Raw genomic sequence first — 15,042 nt, forward strand, 5'->3', positions numbered from 1 at the left:
TCTGTTGGAGTCAGTCTCTCCACCATCACACCTCCAGATGCAGGAAGAAGGCCACCTGCATCATGAAGGACCCCACTCACCCAGCACACACAGGCTGTTAGACTCATGAATATCTAACCAGGATAATCACATCATGTTGCTGTTGATCTGTTTCAATGTTGCTGCTGACCTGTTTCAATGTTGATTTGTTCATGCTTGCTCATCTGCTTACACAGACTCATGTTCATGTTCGTGCTGATGTTCGACGTAATTTTTTTAAATGCTATTAGTGCTTAGTGTATATTTAGTTGATGTTTTTCTTAGTTAATATCTTAGATGTTATCATTGTTTTTTCTTTTACATTTTATTGTTGGATGTAACTGGGACCCTGTGTACATAATTTCTCTCTACCACATGTACCTCATGAAGTGCGAATGACAATAAAGAATCTCTGACTCTGACTTACCTCTGATCCTGTTCAAGTGGGCAATATATCAATATTTTGTTCTGAAATTTATTATTAAGATAGCAATACTAAAAGAGTAACTCGCTATATTGGTATGCATGTATTATTATGACTTGGGTTACTAAATATTTAATTTAAAATGTCCTTTTTACGCAAAGGCACAGCACACCTTCTTTACTCTGCTGATGAAGTAATGAACAATCTTACCACTAGATGTCGCTGTTTTAACATTTATTGAAACCCTTTCTGTATTTGAACTGGAAACTGGAATAATTGTGGTTCAGTGAAAACTCCCAAATAACCACACTTTAGATTAGAAATGAGCAGCCATCGAGTTATATCATGTTTCTTATTTTTAAAAGAGAACATTTTAAAATATCCAGCTCATGCAAGTTAATGCTTTATTCAAAATTCAGAAACAAAATAAGCCTTTAACCAAACAACAGCATTTTAATATTTGTCATGGATTACAGGTTTTGCTGTCACATACACATTCAGTAACTCTAATGGATTATCTCATCTCTCCAAATGATATCAACATTAGAAGCCTACAGTAAAAACATGTTTCTACCTGCATTCAAGGTTTGTTGTAATGTTGTTGAAACACTGGACCATAAAATCACCTTGACTTGTTTGTCTAGCAGCGTTTCTCAACACATTAAGGAAGTAATATTCAGCGTCATCTTAAAACGTACATCTCTTTTCAATGTGAGCAAGCTTTGTCAAGACTTAAAAGCATTGGTGAAAAACATAAAATTAATCAATTTTGGTCACTAACTTCCTGTAATCACTTAGAGTTTGGTTTTGGGATATTTTTATGAGAAAAGTCCTGGTCAAGGTGTTTAAATTTGAGTCAGTTTAACATGATCAATGGCATTTTTAATTGAATGGTCCAAATTTAGTTAACTTAAAAACGTTGACATGTATTATTCAGTACATATTGTTGCTAGTAACTTATTCTTTGTGCTAAATTTTGGTTATTAATAGGGCAGGTAGTGTATTTTGGAGTTGCATTATTCTTTTTAAACCTTCTGGAAGGTGTCACATACAGTACAGTCCCGTGTGAGGATTTTAAATGATCCCTAATTTCCTTATATTTTGACTTAAAGACTTGCATTTTTGATTTCACAAGTTGTCTTGATATATAATTCTGCAGGCTTTCGGGAGGTGCTTCAAAGTTTTTTGGGCTTTAGCTGCTTTTTCACTCAATTGCTGTCTAGTCATTGTACCTGACAAGACGATGGGCTTTAATCAAACGAGGAAGGTGGACAATTAGAGGACAAATGAACTGTAAGGTCTAAAAAATCTCCAGTAAATAAAAAATATTTTTGTAGCAGAAAAAAAAAAGATCTGACACAGGATCTGAGAGATGCATCATCTTTAAGCTGACTACTGTAAATGCTATTTAACACCTTATTGGTGTTGATTTACGCCCGTCAAACTGAGTTACTGTTGGTATTTGTCATAGATTCAACCAAAAATAAATAACTGGAACAAATTGTGTTTTGTGACAGGAATAACAAAGTGCCTTAAAATCCTATTGGTCCTACGGTAATTGGTTCTTTGCCAGGTTGTACAGACACAACACTGGTTCATCTATTGAGCTTAGAGGCCTCTTTTATGCTTACTGTAAATCCTTTGTGGATCAAGGTTAACGAGCTAACAACAACAAAAAACATTCCTCCTATAAGTACTAGAATGAAAATGAATGAAAAAGCAGCCAACCTTCAAAAGTTTAAAACGAAATGACTGTTATCAGTGTGTTTTTGTTTAGTTCTGCGTTTTCCAAAGTTTGGGGTCGTTCATTGAAAAGCTGTTTGTGGGGGAGAGAAGCAGTGGTTAATTTGAGCCGGATCCTGCCGGAACAAGATCCGGGAACTCTCTCATTCTGGCCGTCTGCGTCCCGGCAACTATTTGGTCGGATCCGGCAAATCTCCGCCCCTAAAAGTTCAAAGTCATCGCACATTTTAATTTTGATTATTTATTAAAAATACAATGAGAGGAGACGTTGTCCAGTCTGTGGAGTGGATGTTCCGGCCGCACTACGCGCACCAGCTCGCGCACACGCTCCTGCCCAGCAGAGACGCGGTCCGCATGTCCAGCGGGGAGCGTCTTCCTCCACCTTCAGCTGTGCGCCCTGCAGACAGTGCATGTTTTACGCAGGCGAGTCTCCAGACAGCTCTAGACAGCTCTCCAGAGCGTGCACAGCTGCTGACGTGCCAGAACTCCTGCACATAGACATATACACACAGCTGAAGGTGGATGAAGACGCTCCCCGGGGGACATGCGGTCCACCTCTATGCCGGGCAGGAGCATGTGCGTGAGCTGCAGCTGGAACATCCACTCCACAGAGTGGGCAATGTCTCCTCTCATTGTCTTTTAAACAAATATTCAAAATAAAAATGCGTGATGACTTTGGACTTTTAAGGATGGAGATTTGAGTTGCCGGGGGTGGGTTAGGATGTTTGACAGAATCGGAGCTGATCTATTCAAGGGTTTTCTTCTTGCTCTCTAAAATAGTAATTTCAATTCAATCTTTATTTCAACAGGTTGTTTGTCTCATTGAGCCTCGAGGACTCATTTACAAGAGAGACCTATTTTAATCAATTTAATCAAATGTTTACAAATGTACTGTAGGTAAACAAAGATGTTTTAACAACATGTTAAAATACACCAAAATGCAGGAAATGGCATCTCTTTTATTCCAATTTTTCTGGGGGAAGGAGCCCCCCCCCCCCCACCAAAAAAAAACCCAACAACTATGTGGTCGTTGTGAATGAGTTGAATAAAGTTTGACTTATTTGACTATTTTGTTTCGCTTAATGCGGCTTATAAGCTGGTGTGCCTTATGTATGAAAACTGTGGGGTGCTGTTTGTAAAGTTACACAGTCAAAAATTAACAGCAGTATTTTGGTTTATTTAACCTTGGAAAAAAAAATATTCTAAGTCATATTTTCATTATGTTATTCATACATTTACAAATGTTATAGTTCCATACTAAATGTTTAATTTACAAGCTAAATATTTAGTTTACAAACTAAATATAGTTGAATATTTAGTTAGCAATCTAAATATTTAGCGCCACACTAAATATTAAGTTTACAAACTAAATGTTTATGTCCAACCTAAATCATTAATTTACAAACTAAATATTTAACTTGCAAGTTAAATATTTAACTTGCAAACTAAATATCTAGGTGTAAATTAAGTATTTTATTTCAAAACAAAACATTTACTTTCTAAGCTAAACATTTACTTCCTAAACTAAATATTTAATTTGCTAACTCAATTTTTAGCTCTGACCTAAATATTTATTTTCCAAACTAAACATTTAATTTCCAAAATAAATATTTAATTTGCTAACTAAATATTTAGCTCGAACCTAAATATTATCTTGCAAGTTAAATATTTAGTTTGTAAATTAAACATTTAGCTTGGACATAAACATTTAGTTTGTAAATTTTGCTAACTAAATATTTAACTTGAAAGTTAAATATTAGTTTGTAAACTAAATATTTAGCTTGTAAATTAAATATTTAGTTTGGAAGTACGGCATTTATAAATGTAAAAATAACATGGTGAAAATCTGACTTCAAAAAAAAAAAAAAACTTTGTTTTTCTTATGAATGGTTAAGTAAACCAAAATATTACTGTTAATTTTTGACTGTGTAACTTTACAAATGGCACCCCTTTCATTGATATTGCACCTTATAATTCGGTGCGCCTTATAGTCTAAAAAATACAGACATTTGGGAACAATTTGAATAATTAGTTTAATTGAACTTTACTTCAAACAACCATTTTGATAATAAATCTCACGCTGATTTTGTGACTAATTTAACTCCATAGATGCTCCTTTAACCACAACATGAATGGGGCAGCTGAGTCAGCTGAATGGGGCACAATGGTGGCCAGAAGCGGGCTCGCTCACCGCGGTCACGAGAGCCCAGGGAGCGTGACGTCACTTTCCTACACCGGGCAGCAGCAGGCAGCGGAGTGAGTCCCAAACAAGAGAGCGGCGGGAGTCGGTGAACAGCCCCAACTTTTAATACACGCGGGCCAAGCCGAGCCACCGTGTAGCGTCCGGGTTTTTATTTTTATTTTATTTTATTTTATTTTTTCCCGTTTTTATGCATCCCTCCCCCTGAGCTGACTTAGCTTCACGGCGGCTCGTTGTTTCGCTCTTGTTCGGAGGCTAATCTGTTTTGGTGCAAAAATAAAAGGAGAAGAAGAAGAAAGCCGCCGTCTCTTTTATGTTTCCAGTCTTCCGGTGGCTACAGAGAACTCAGCGAGGTAAGTCGTGTTCAATGGTTTCATATTGTAAGTTCGCTTTTTTTAAAAAGAAAAGAACCTCTCTCTTAACAATTGAGTCCCAGCGTTACATTAAACAAGCCCAGCTTCCGTCCAGCCCCACAGCTTGACAATGTTTTCTGTGTAATCTGGTGTTCACCCACATTCATTCAAAATCTGGAGCTGCTCCTTGTTTCATTTTCTGCAGCAATAAAAGTTCAGCAGTTGATTTACAGGTACATTTATAAACATCACATTCTTATTTAGTTTATTCAGCAAATAAGCAGCTAATATCTGCACCAATAGTGGTCTGCTGCTACTTCTTGTTTTTATTTATTTGTTTGTTTGTAAACACATTTAGGCCAAAATATGCTTCCTATGATTCAAGTTGAAGGTACTGGACCCGTTCAAAAGTAACTAAATAATTGAAGTAAGAAACTTTTTTTTTTTGTCAATTTTTTTTGGTCTTTAAATAAGAAGCTTGTGAACAGCTACGAAAACAGCTAAAGTGACTGAAAATAGGACAAAGTCCACGAAAGAGCGGTTTAGGATGGAGAAATCTAACAGTTTTGATGTAATGACATGCATTTACACTCAGATTTGTTCAGTAAAATGTGCAGATAGGTTTTACAACAATCAACTAACAAGCTTTATTAAAATTGACTTGAAAATGGGGTGTATTTCACCCATTTTTCTGGAAAATACACGTTGTGTGAAGTATAATCAAATAGGTTAATCACATGACTCAAGCTTCTGTGCAGTTTTCAGCAAATGTATCTGTTTACATTTAGTGCAGACCCACTTTTCAAATTGCATATCGGTATATCTGAAAACCTTGTGGAGTTAACTTATCAAATTTGATATAGTTCAGGATAATATTTTCATGTTTTATTTATAGTTTGCAATGGGTACATTTAATCTGTAATTAGGTGAAAACGGAAGGCAAATGTATATCTATCAAAGTAACTTGACTGTTGCTAAAGGAACCGGTCTAACTTGTGCTTGTGGTCCTGATAAAAAGTTTCAAGTTTACTACACGAGCAGATGCAAAAGACTCTGCCTTTCAGAATGATTTTTGACCCCAAGCTTTAAAAACTTAAAATTGCTGGAAGCATTTAGAGTGCAACAATTCAGTCACAGCATTTCCAAGGGAAGGGCTCTGGCGATTTACAACATCCTACTTGGAGAGGAAACAAAACCAAATACCATATTAAGCCACAGGTTCAGAACAATGCTGCATTATGAGCCCTGCTTATTAACTAAGATGGGATAGTTAAATATTGAAGAGCTTCCTATATGCTGCACTCATTCCTCCCTACTGAGCATTTTGTGAATGAAACTTTAAAACATGTCTGTAGCTTTTATTTGGACGATGGTGATTTACTCAGGCTGTAAAACACTTGACAGGTTGACCGGTACCTGTGTGTACACAGCACCCCCAACACTTACCCTGTCAGAAACCTTCAGAATCGCCTCGATAATAGGAGCAAATATCACTGAGACGTTGTTTAAAGATCTGCGTTTCGTTCTTTGCAGCCTCGACGGAGCGATTGACTGCATGGATCAGGCTGAACATGAAGAGCCTTAAAGCCAAGTTTAGGAAAACTGATGTAAGTGCACACATGTATATGTTCGTGACTATGTAATCTGCGTATGCACATGTGTAAGTCTGCCTGTATGAGTCAGTGTCTGTGTATGTATGGCTTGAGAAGTTGTGAGAGACTTTTGGCAGGATCTCCCAGCTTCAATGTCAGCAGCGACTCTTGATTTGTTGAGATATGTTTAAGGAAAACCAAATAGGTCGGAAGAATGGAACAAAGTGTGTTTATCGAATAGGTCTGTGATATCCATTTAAAGCTCCATTTAGAGGTTTTATAAACAGGAAAAAAGTATACCGTAGTTGATTTTTATATGGGATGCTTGCCATGAGAAGTTTAACACATAAAAAGTCATCTTGGCAATGAAACTATGGTTCGTGATATGAATGATATGATCCAGGCTTTTATAAACAGACATCGCAGAAACTGTACATTTTTCAGATTAGGTCACTTTGGAAACTGGTTATTAGATCAACAAAAAAGGTTGAATCATGTCATCTGGACTTCGTTTTTTTGTTAAAAAAGAAACGTTTCGCCCCTCGTCCAAGAGGCTTCGTCAGTCTGAGGCCTAGCCATCTGGTATTACCCAGAAGCCACCCTGACTCTTGTGTTTCAAGCCTGCCTCAGATACCCCTGAAGTCTGGCCTTTTCACTAATGGTTTCAAAAACACAAAGTTTGTTTTCTCAGTCATGGTTATTAGATCCTTTTTTGGGGGAGGTGTGACAAATTAATCCCACAAATCTCGCAAATATTTTCCCACACTCTGACAGTGTACCTCCCCATATCCTGCACGCTAGCAATCAGACTTAAGGGGAAGAATTTCTCCACGTTGGCACAGTCATTCATTTGGTCCAGGTCTGAGATGTTCTACACTCGCAGGAAGTGAGGCGTCTCCACTGCGTCTGACTCATCTGTTGTCACGGTGACCCCCTAATGACACGGAGCCGACCGGCAGACAGGAAAAGTCTGACTGGCTGCCTGATAAAGGAGACAAGTTTTGGGGGAAGCCAGGGAATGGAAGGTGTGTCAGAAGCAGAAGAGTCAGTGAACGGAGGGAAGAATGCCGAGCAAATGAGACATTTGGTTTATGTTGACAGTTTCCAGGAGATTAGGAGTGTGTGGTGAGCTCTGGTAAATGACATGTTCTGCTGAAAGTGGGAGAGACCATCTCACAGAGGAGGAACTAGGTGGAGTACATCCCTACTTTTATTCACTTATGCCAACAACACACTGCAAAAAATATAACAGAGCTATGTTTTTTGTACCTAGCTTAATCGGAGCAGAATAATGTGGGCATCTATAGATCTCTCTGCAACTAGTAAGGTTTTGCAAATTGAGTCGGCTTTCTGGGGGCGTACAGTGGTGTCCATTGTTCAGGGAAATATTTAGTCCAGAGTTGCCAGGTCCAAATGTTTCTTTTTTTGTGAGTGAAATGGATGTGCTGCTCACCTTCACTCTGAGTTCTCCTGTCAAAACATGTCACGTAGAACAGTTATGAGCTGTTCGGGTTGCAGGTGAGCAAAATCCTCATGAAAATGGTGAGTCGTAGGCGGCATGGTGAAGAAGCGAAGAGCAGTGGATGTTGCTTAGAAACACAACTGATGCCACATCTTGCATGCCTTTGCAGAGCTACTCATCCATTGCTGCTATTTGATAAAGGGATTTATCCCTTTCTCTCTAGTTTAATGTAATAAACCCTTTTTTTTACATCTGTACATTGAAATGATGCTATTTGAACAAATGCACTTTCCTCTTTTTGTCATGTTTCATGTGAAGCCAGTGTAGCAGTCTCATTGTTTGTATGCCACACACTGTTTACATAGACTATAATAGATTCAGAAAACATTTTTGCTGTATTGTTTTAGACCGTAAAAGTACATTGCACACACCCAAGTGTTTTCAGACGTTCAAGATGTGATAGTTTCTATTTTTTCTTGATTACCAAAAACTGAAGAATGGAGCCATTTAAATGCATTTACCTTACGCACTAAAGTCTGCACGTACTGATTAAAATTAATTGGTTAAAAAAGAGGTTTCACAGTGTGACATGTTGTTTATAGTCATTCCACAGCTTTTTATAGAGCTCCAGAATAACTTAAATAGAAAGGAAAAACATCTCCTGGGTTCTATTTTAGGTTGTGTGTGTGTCAGTGACAGATTACTGAGGAATGTTCCCCCCAAAAAACAGCCCTTCGTTTTTTTTTTTTTTTCTCTAACAAAATAGCAGAAACCTAGTGCCATTGTAAATACCTTTTTGGTGAAGTAAAGATATTTTCAGTCCGATAATCTTCATTGGAATCTGTGGATGAGTTTGAGCTTTGAATGAAATTTTTCACGTTAAGCATCCTCCTCCAGCTGAGCGGACTGGGTGCATCAGTCAGCCAACGATGCACTTGAACACCTCCACCACGTCAGGTTTAAGTAAAAGCAGGAGTTTAAAAACACGAGACTGTGGGAGAGAACGAGACGTGTTATTATTGTAAGTGATATGGACGTATAACAGCTTGGTGATGACAGCAGATGATAACATTGCAATTTTTTTTAATGGCGAGATCATGATGTAATAAGTTAGGGAGACTAGAACATCATTCAAATCTACTTTCATATCAGCAATACACTTTGTTAATAAAATACTTGTCAACTCTTACCAGCAAAAGTTCAAGAGTGCATAATTAACAGTTAGTTTACTCCCGTTTTAGTGACCTAGTCATCAATCATAACAGTGATCAGTTAAAAATGTTATTTATTAGGTTGGCATGGTCTAAAATAGACCGGGTTGTGATGGCATGTTTTAATGGGCCTAATTCAGAAACATTGAACATTAAGAACATATTTCGTCAGATTTATCTAATCTGTTTCCTTCCCATTGATTTTCCCAAAGATTATTATATCATATCTAAGGATGCACAATATTGGATTTTTGGCCGATATCCGATACGCCGATATGGTAAAACTTATTTGGCCGATAACCAATACTGATATTTTTAATATACTTTCCTTTGTCAGAACATAGCCCTTTTATTTTGGCTTATTTGCTATAAAAAACTGTGTAAGAGCTGGTGACATATATTCAGTAACGACCATATGATACACATAACACTTTAACTTATATTAAATGAAAAGTGATAAATATTATTATATTATTGGCATTAGTCACTTGCGATGCTGTCTCACTTGTGGAGGCTTGTTCCAGGTTCCTAGCTGCAGTGTGGGATCCTCTGCACTCTTGTGCATGAAGGACAGACTTTTTAAGTTCAAAGTTTTTGTTTATCCATTGTGCCATAAGACTAATCATGCTAATGGGGCTAACACGACGTCCAAATGTCTGTGGTAAAACTCACCCTTGTGCTATCGGCTATTAGCTTCGCAATGACATTGGAAATGACAGCTTGTAACTCGGGTAAGGCTACGTCAGAAAAATATCACTGACTGGGGGCGATGTAGCGAGGCTCAACATAGTCCAAAAATCTTTGGAATTCGACATCCTCAACGAAAAAAACCTTCCACACCGCCGATATTTTGACTTCTTCCTCTCCGCTGTGATCAGATCAGGTAGGTGCGCGTGACGTCATCACATTCTGCTGGCGCTGCAGGCGTCCTACCTTGTCACTGGGTTGTCATACAAAAACAGTATCTTTTGTATCGGTGAGTTATTTTGATGAAATGGCCGATGTCCTATATTTAACTTTAACGCTAATATCTGTCGATACCGATACCATGTCGATAATATCGTGCATCCCTAATCATAGCACCAGGCTGAACCATCATACTTGGTATTAAATATCGTTTTGAAAACTAATTATTTGCTGAACTGTTGGAACTTTTCATCTGTTTGTTGTGGTACAACTAAAATATATTGGAGTTTTACCATTAAGCTCTACCTCCAGCAGTGATAGGATGGAGATAAAAAAGAGACAGTAGCTGATCTATCTTTATACAACTGGCTCTTTAGCCAGCTTTGAATTAGAATCATCACAAAAAATTCTAACTTGATACCAGTACTAAATATGCACTGATACTAAAAGAAAAAAGATGAAACAAAAAGCATGAAGTAGAAGTTTTGATAGCAACAATACAAAATGTAGAAGCAGCATTTCAAACGATATAACATGCACAGCAGTTTTAGTTTTCTTTCATCTAGACTGTGTTATTGACAATGCACCTTATATTAAATTAGCTTCCATCCATTTTCTGCAATCCTTAACTCTTTTCTGTGTTGAAAACCCACATGGGACAATGTGCTTGTGCTTATCTCCATTGGGTGTATGCCGGAGTACACCCTGAACAGGAAATTAACCCAAAAGACCCTCTGGGCATGCTTTTTGAATATGCTTTACTTCAGTACAGTACTTAGTGAAATTATTGATATTATAATTTGACAATTTTTAAAATAAGACTAAATGTATATATTCAATTCAGTATAAAGTTAGCTTAAATCTAAACTTCAGATGCTCTGAATTGGTTGTGTCCTCACCAGGTTAAACAAATCAGCTTTCTCAAAAGTGAATCGTCTGTGAAGCTGAGCAGTGTGTAGTGTGCTCATGCAATGCCGTTCCATTAATATTGAACATTGTTAATAGTGCACAAAAGATTAGGTGAGGAGAAATCAGATCTTTTTCATTTTCAAATAAATTCTACAACAGCGACAAATATGCATTTACACAGCTAAGATGATCACACATGCGATGTGGGTCGGCTTTTGCCAGATTTGATTTGCTCACTGAAATTCTGTGCATACCAATGTCTGAACAGGGAGGCTGCCTTTATCAGAAGCTGTGAGCAGGTGTGTGGTTATGCAAGAACGAAGTGAATTAGAGGAATTCTTTTAGGTGTGTAGCTCAACGTGTGTGTTCATGACTGTCTGCTAGACTCTTTACTGTCTGTGTGTGAGAGTGTGTGTCTGTGCAGTGTGCCAGAGATGGAGCAGTGTTTGAGTGTAATCTGGTTTCTGGGAATGAGTTTGGAAAATAACTACAAAGAGTCTTGCATGCATTCTTGAAGTGTTTCGCATACACGTCTATAAAAAAAAAATCATTGATATTGTGTAAAAAAAAAAAAAAATTCTTAATTCAGTTCAGACATGCACTTTAACAAATTTGAACAACCTGTTAAAATATGTTAATATGAGAATGTGAATGGCATTGTATATGGCTTCTACCCTTCAAAATCTCTGGATCAGATAGCCCTACTTGTTCACTTTCCTTCCAACTCCCCAAAGAGAACTGGGACACTTCTTTCTCTTGATGTCAATGCAAACATAGCAGAGTTAGGGGATTTATCCCATTTTTCTCTGACCGTATTGCACTTGGAGCTACTTCTGTAATTACAGCCACAAAACGGTTACCCAAATATTTACAGTGTTTTAAGTGGTGCCACTCCGAAAGTTTGAAATAAACAAATGAGCCTAATCTACAAATAAACTTGTTAGGTTTTAAAAGTCTGTACATTGACTATATGTATACTGTAATATTCTCAGCATTGGAGTTTTAGGTTTGACTTGCACTGTTCAATTTATTGATTTTTTTAAAAATCGGCAAAAGTCAGGATTATCAAAGTCTACCACTTCTTATTATAGTTATATTAATTTAAAGTTCTGTATGTTAGAGCAATACATATAGTATAACATTCCTTTGGTTTTTGTGTAATAAACTATTAGGGATGCACAATATTGGATTTTTGGCCGATATCCAATATGCGATATGTTAAAACTTATTTGGCCGATACCGATATTTTATATACTTTCCTTTATGAAAACGTAACCCTCTTATTTAGGTTTATCTGCTACAAAAATTGTGTAACAGCTGTAAGCGCTGGTGACATATATTCAGTAACAGCCAGCCATATGATATGCATAGCACTTTAACTTATATTAAATGAAAAGTGTTAAATGTTATTTATTAACGATGTAGCAAGGCTCTGACAAATCTGACATCCTCACCAACGGAAAAAAACCCATCCACACTGCCGACATTTTGAATTTTCCTCTCCGCCGTGAGATCAGGTAGGCGCACGTGACGTCATCACGTTGTGCTGCAGCTACAGGCATCCTTGTCACTGGGTTGTCATACAAAAACAGCGCCTTTCATATCTATGAGTTATTTTGATGGAATGGCCGATGTCCGATGCCGATAATATCGTGCATCCCTAACTGAGATGTCAAAAATTTGAAACATTGCCCACAAGGATCTAGGCAAAGAGTTTGGCCACTGTCTTAAAGTGAGCATCAGCATCATTAAACTGGTTAAACTGTCTGCTTTGAGTGTTTTTATTGTTATTTATTTAAAATTTGCTACAGTACACACATCAATAAATCTACTCATTTAAACCTAATATCCAGTAAAACAAATGATCATTGTTCATTTATTTTAATGTAGCAAATATGAAAATGAAATGAGTTTTGTTTTATTTTGTGTACAAATGCACATCAAATCTTGTTGTGTGTGTCGGTGCAGTTTCAGACCTCTGTTGTTGCCATGTAACATCCCTAATGAGTTGATGGGATTTTACCTTAGCCCCTGTTTCAACCTTCAAGCATGTTTATGAGCTGTGCTGTTGTGAATGCACCTCCCCCCCCACACACACATAAAATACTGACAGTATATATTTTTGTTTTCTTGATATTAATTCTCCCCCACTAAACATCCAAGCTGCTCCCACACTGCTTAAACCTGCTCCCCCAGCTGCTAGACCTAGCAGGATTACTCAAGGCTTACACACAGACACACATCTATGTGCACAGACAGTAGACATACACACACCCTCCCCTTCTCACCCTCTCTGTGTCTAATCGATGGGTGGATTAAGTTGTCTCCCCTCACGCCGCACAGCTGTTTCATAGCTTGAATCAATCAAAGCTATTAGACATTTAAGTTGAAACTGTTTGTTCACTGTTTGCTGAGTGTATTTGGCACCTTCCAAATGTTTAGGGTGTTAGTTTATCTGTGTGAACATGAGAGGAATGGAGTCCTCCTTATCTGGAGTTATGAAATGTGTCTGCTGCGTTCACTGGAGCAGAACAGCAGAGAACATCACATGCTGATCGTCTGAAAACATTTCTAGAAAAAGACCTTGTTTGTTTAAAAAACATTGACCCACAATGTTTCTCAGGATTCCCATCACAGAGTCACAAGAAGAAAGATGCTACACACACTAATTTTTCCATCGAAGATAAAACAAAATGGAAAAATAACCCCTCACACTCGCAACATCAGTCATAGATGGGTTTCTTTTAATTGAGCTATTGCCTGAAGCATCCTTTCTTGGCTGTGCTTGATTTGGACGAGTCAGACTTGGTTTGGCACGCAATGGTTTGTTCTGGCTGTGAGCAGTGAAAGAGTATTAGTACTGGGAGAGACAGTAAAACCTCTGGGACTGCCCTGCATTAATCTGGAAGGGAGGTGGAGGAAGGGTGTGCATTTATGTGTCATCAATTGTCAGCAGGATGTAGTACAGCCATCCAAAGGATAATTATGACTCTTGCTTCATTCTGTGTATTCAGACTGGATCTAGATCTGGATGGTAGACTATTCACATAGTAATCACTAATGTAAAAAAATAAAAAAGCATAGGTTTGCTGTGATTCCCACTTTAATTTAATAAATGGGCTTTTGTTACCACTCCACCAATTCTCTTTGCCTTTCAGGGTACATTCAACCTACTAATTATAACAGACAAAAACCTTAAACAATTATGATTCACTGTCAGAAAAAAATCTACCACATCAAGTCTTATTTATATACTAATACCTCTGAATAATAATAATAATAATAATAATAAATGAAACCAATTGCATGCAACATTTTGTTTAAAGCCTGTTTAAATTATGATCCACTTAAAAAAACTGTCTTTGGGATTTATTTATTTATTAGGTGTGTACATGAGCTACAAATAATGCACCAAAAAAACCTGCTTGTCAGCAATTATCTGAAATGCTCTGTGGGACATGAGTGTTCCTGGTGTCTCATGGTTATTGTATGCATATTAGTGTAGGTGTGCCTTTGTGGATGAGCTGTTCTTGGGTTTGATGTCATGATGGGGTTGCTACTTTCTGTATTGGTAATATAAAGCATATAAGAGAGTTTTGAGTAGATGTTTTTGTTATTGGCAGTTTAAAACTCTGATTGGAGTATAAAGGTGAGGTGAGGTGAGTTGGCTCAGGCATCTGGTTAGGATGCCTCCTGGACGCCTCCCTGGTGAGGTGTTCCGGACACGTCCCACCGGGAGGAGACCCAGATGAAGACCTTGGACATGCTGGAGGGACTATGTTTCTCGGCTGGCCTGGGAATGCCTCGGGATTCCCCCGGAGGAGCTGGACCAAGTGGCTGGGGAGAGAGAAGTCTGGGCCTCCCTACTTAGGCTGCTACCCCTGCGACCCGACCCCGAATAAGCGGAAGAAAATGGATGGATGGATGGATGAGTATAACTCTTCACTGACATGGTGGTGGACAGTGTAGTCACCACTGTGTCAGGTAGTAGAAAAACCCAACTTATCACTGATAGTTTGGCAGTACAGTAGACAGAAGCAGGTATTGTGAGGCAGGAGAGTTCATTTAAAAGGTAGACAGAAATGGATCCTCCTTGAATTGCCACCTTATTGTGGTGGAGGAGTTTATGCGCCTGAATGATCCTCGGAGCTATGCTGTTGAGGGCAGTTGTAATTGTCCCTGGCATGGTCTCCCAAGGCAGATTGGTCCTAGGTGACAGGCCAG

The sequence above is a fragment of the Nematolebias whitei genome, chromosome 18 (genome assembly GCF_014905685.2).
Source record: "Nematolebias whitei isolate Nwh7 chromosome 18, NemWhi1, whole genome shotgun sequence".
Classification (NCBI taxonomy): domain Eukaryota; kingdom Metazoa; phylum Chordata; class Actinopteri; order Cyprinodontiformes; family Rivulidae; genus Nematolebias; species Nematolebias whitei.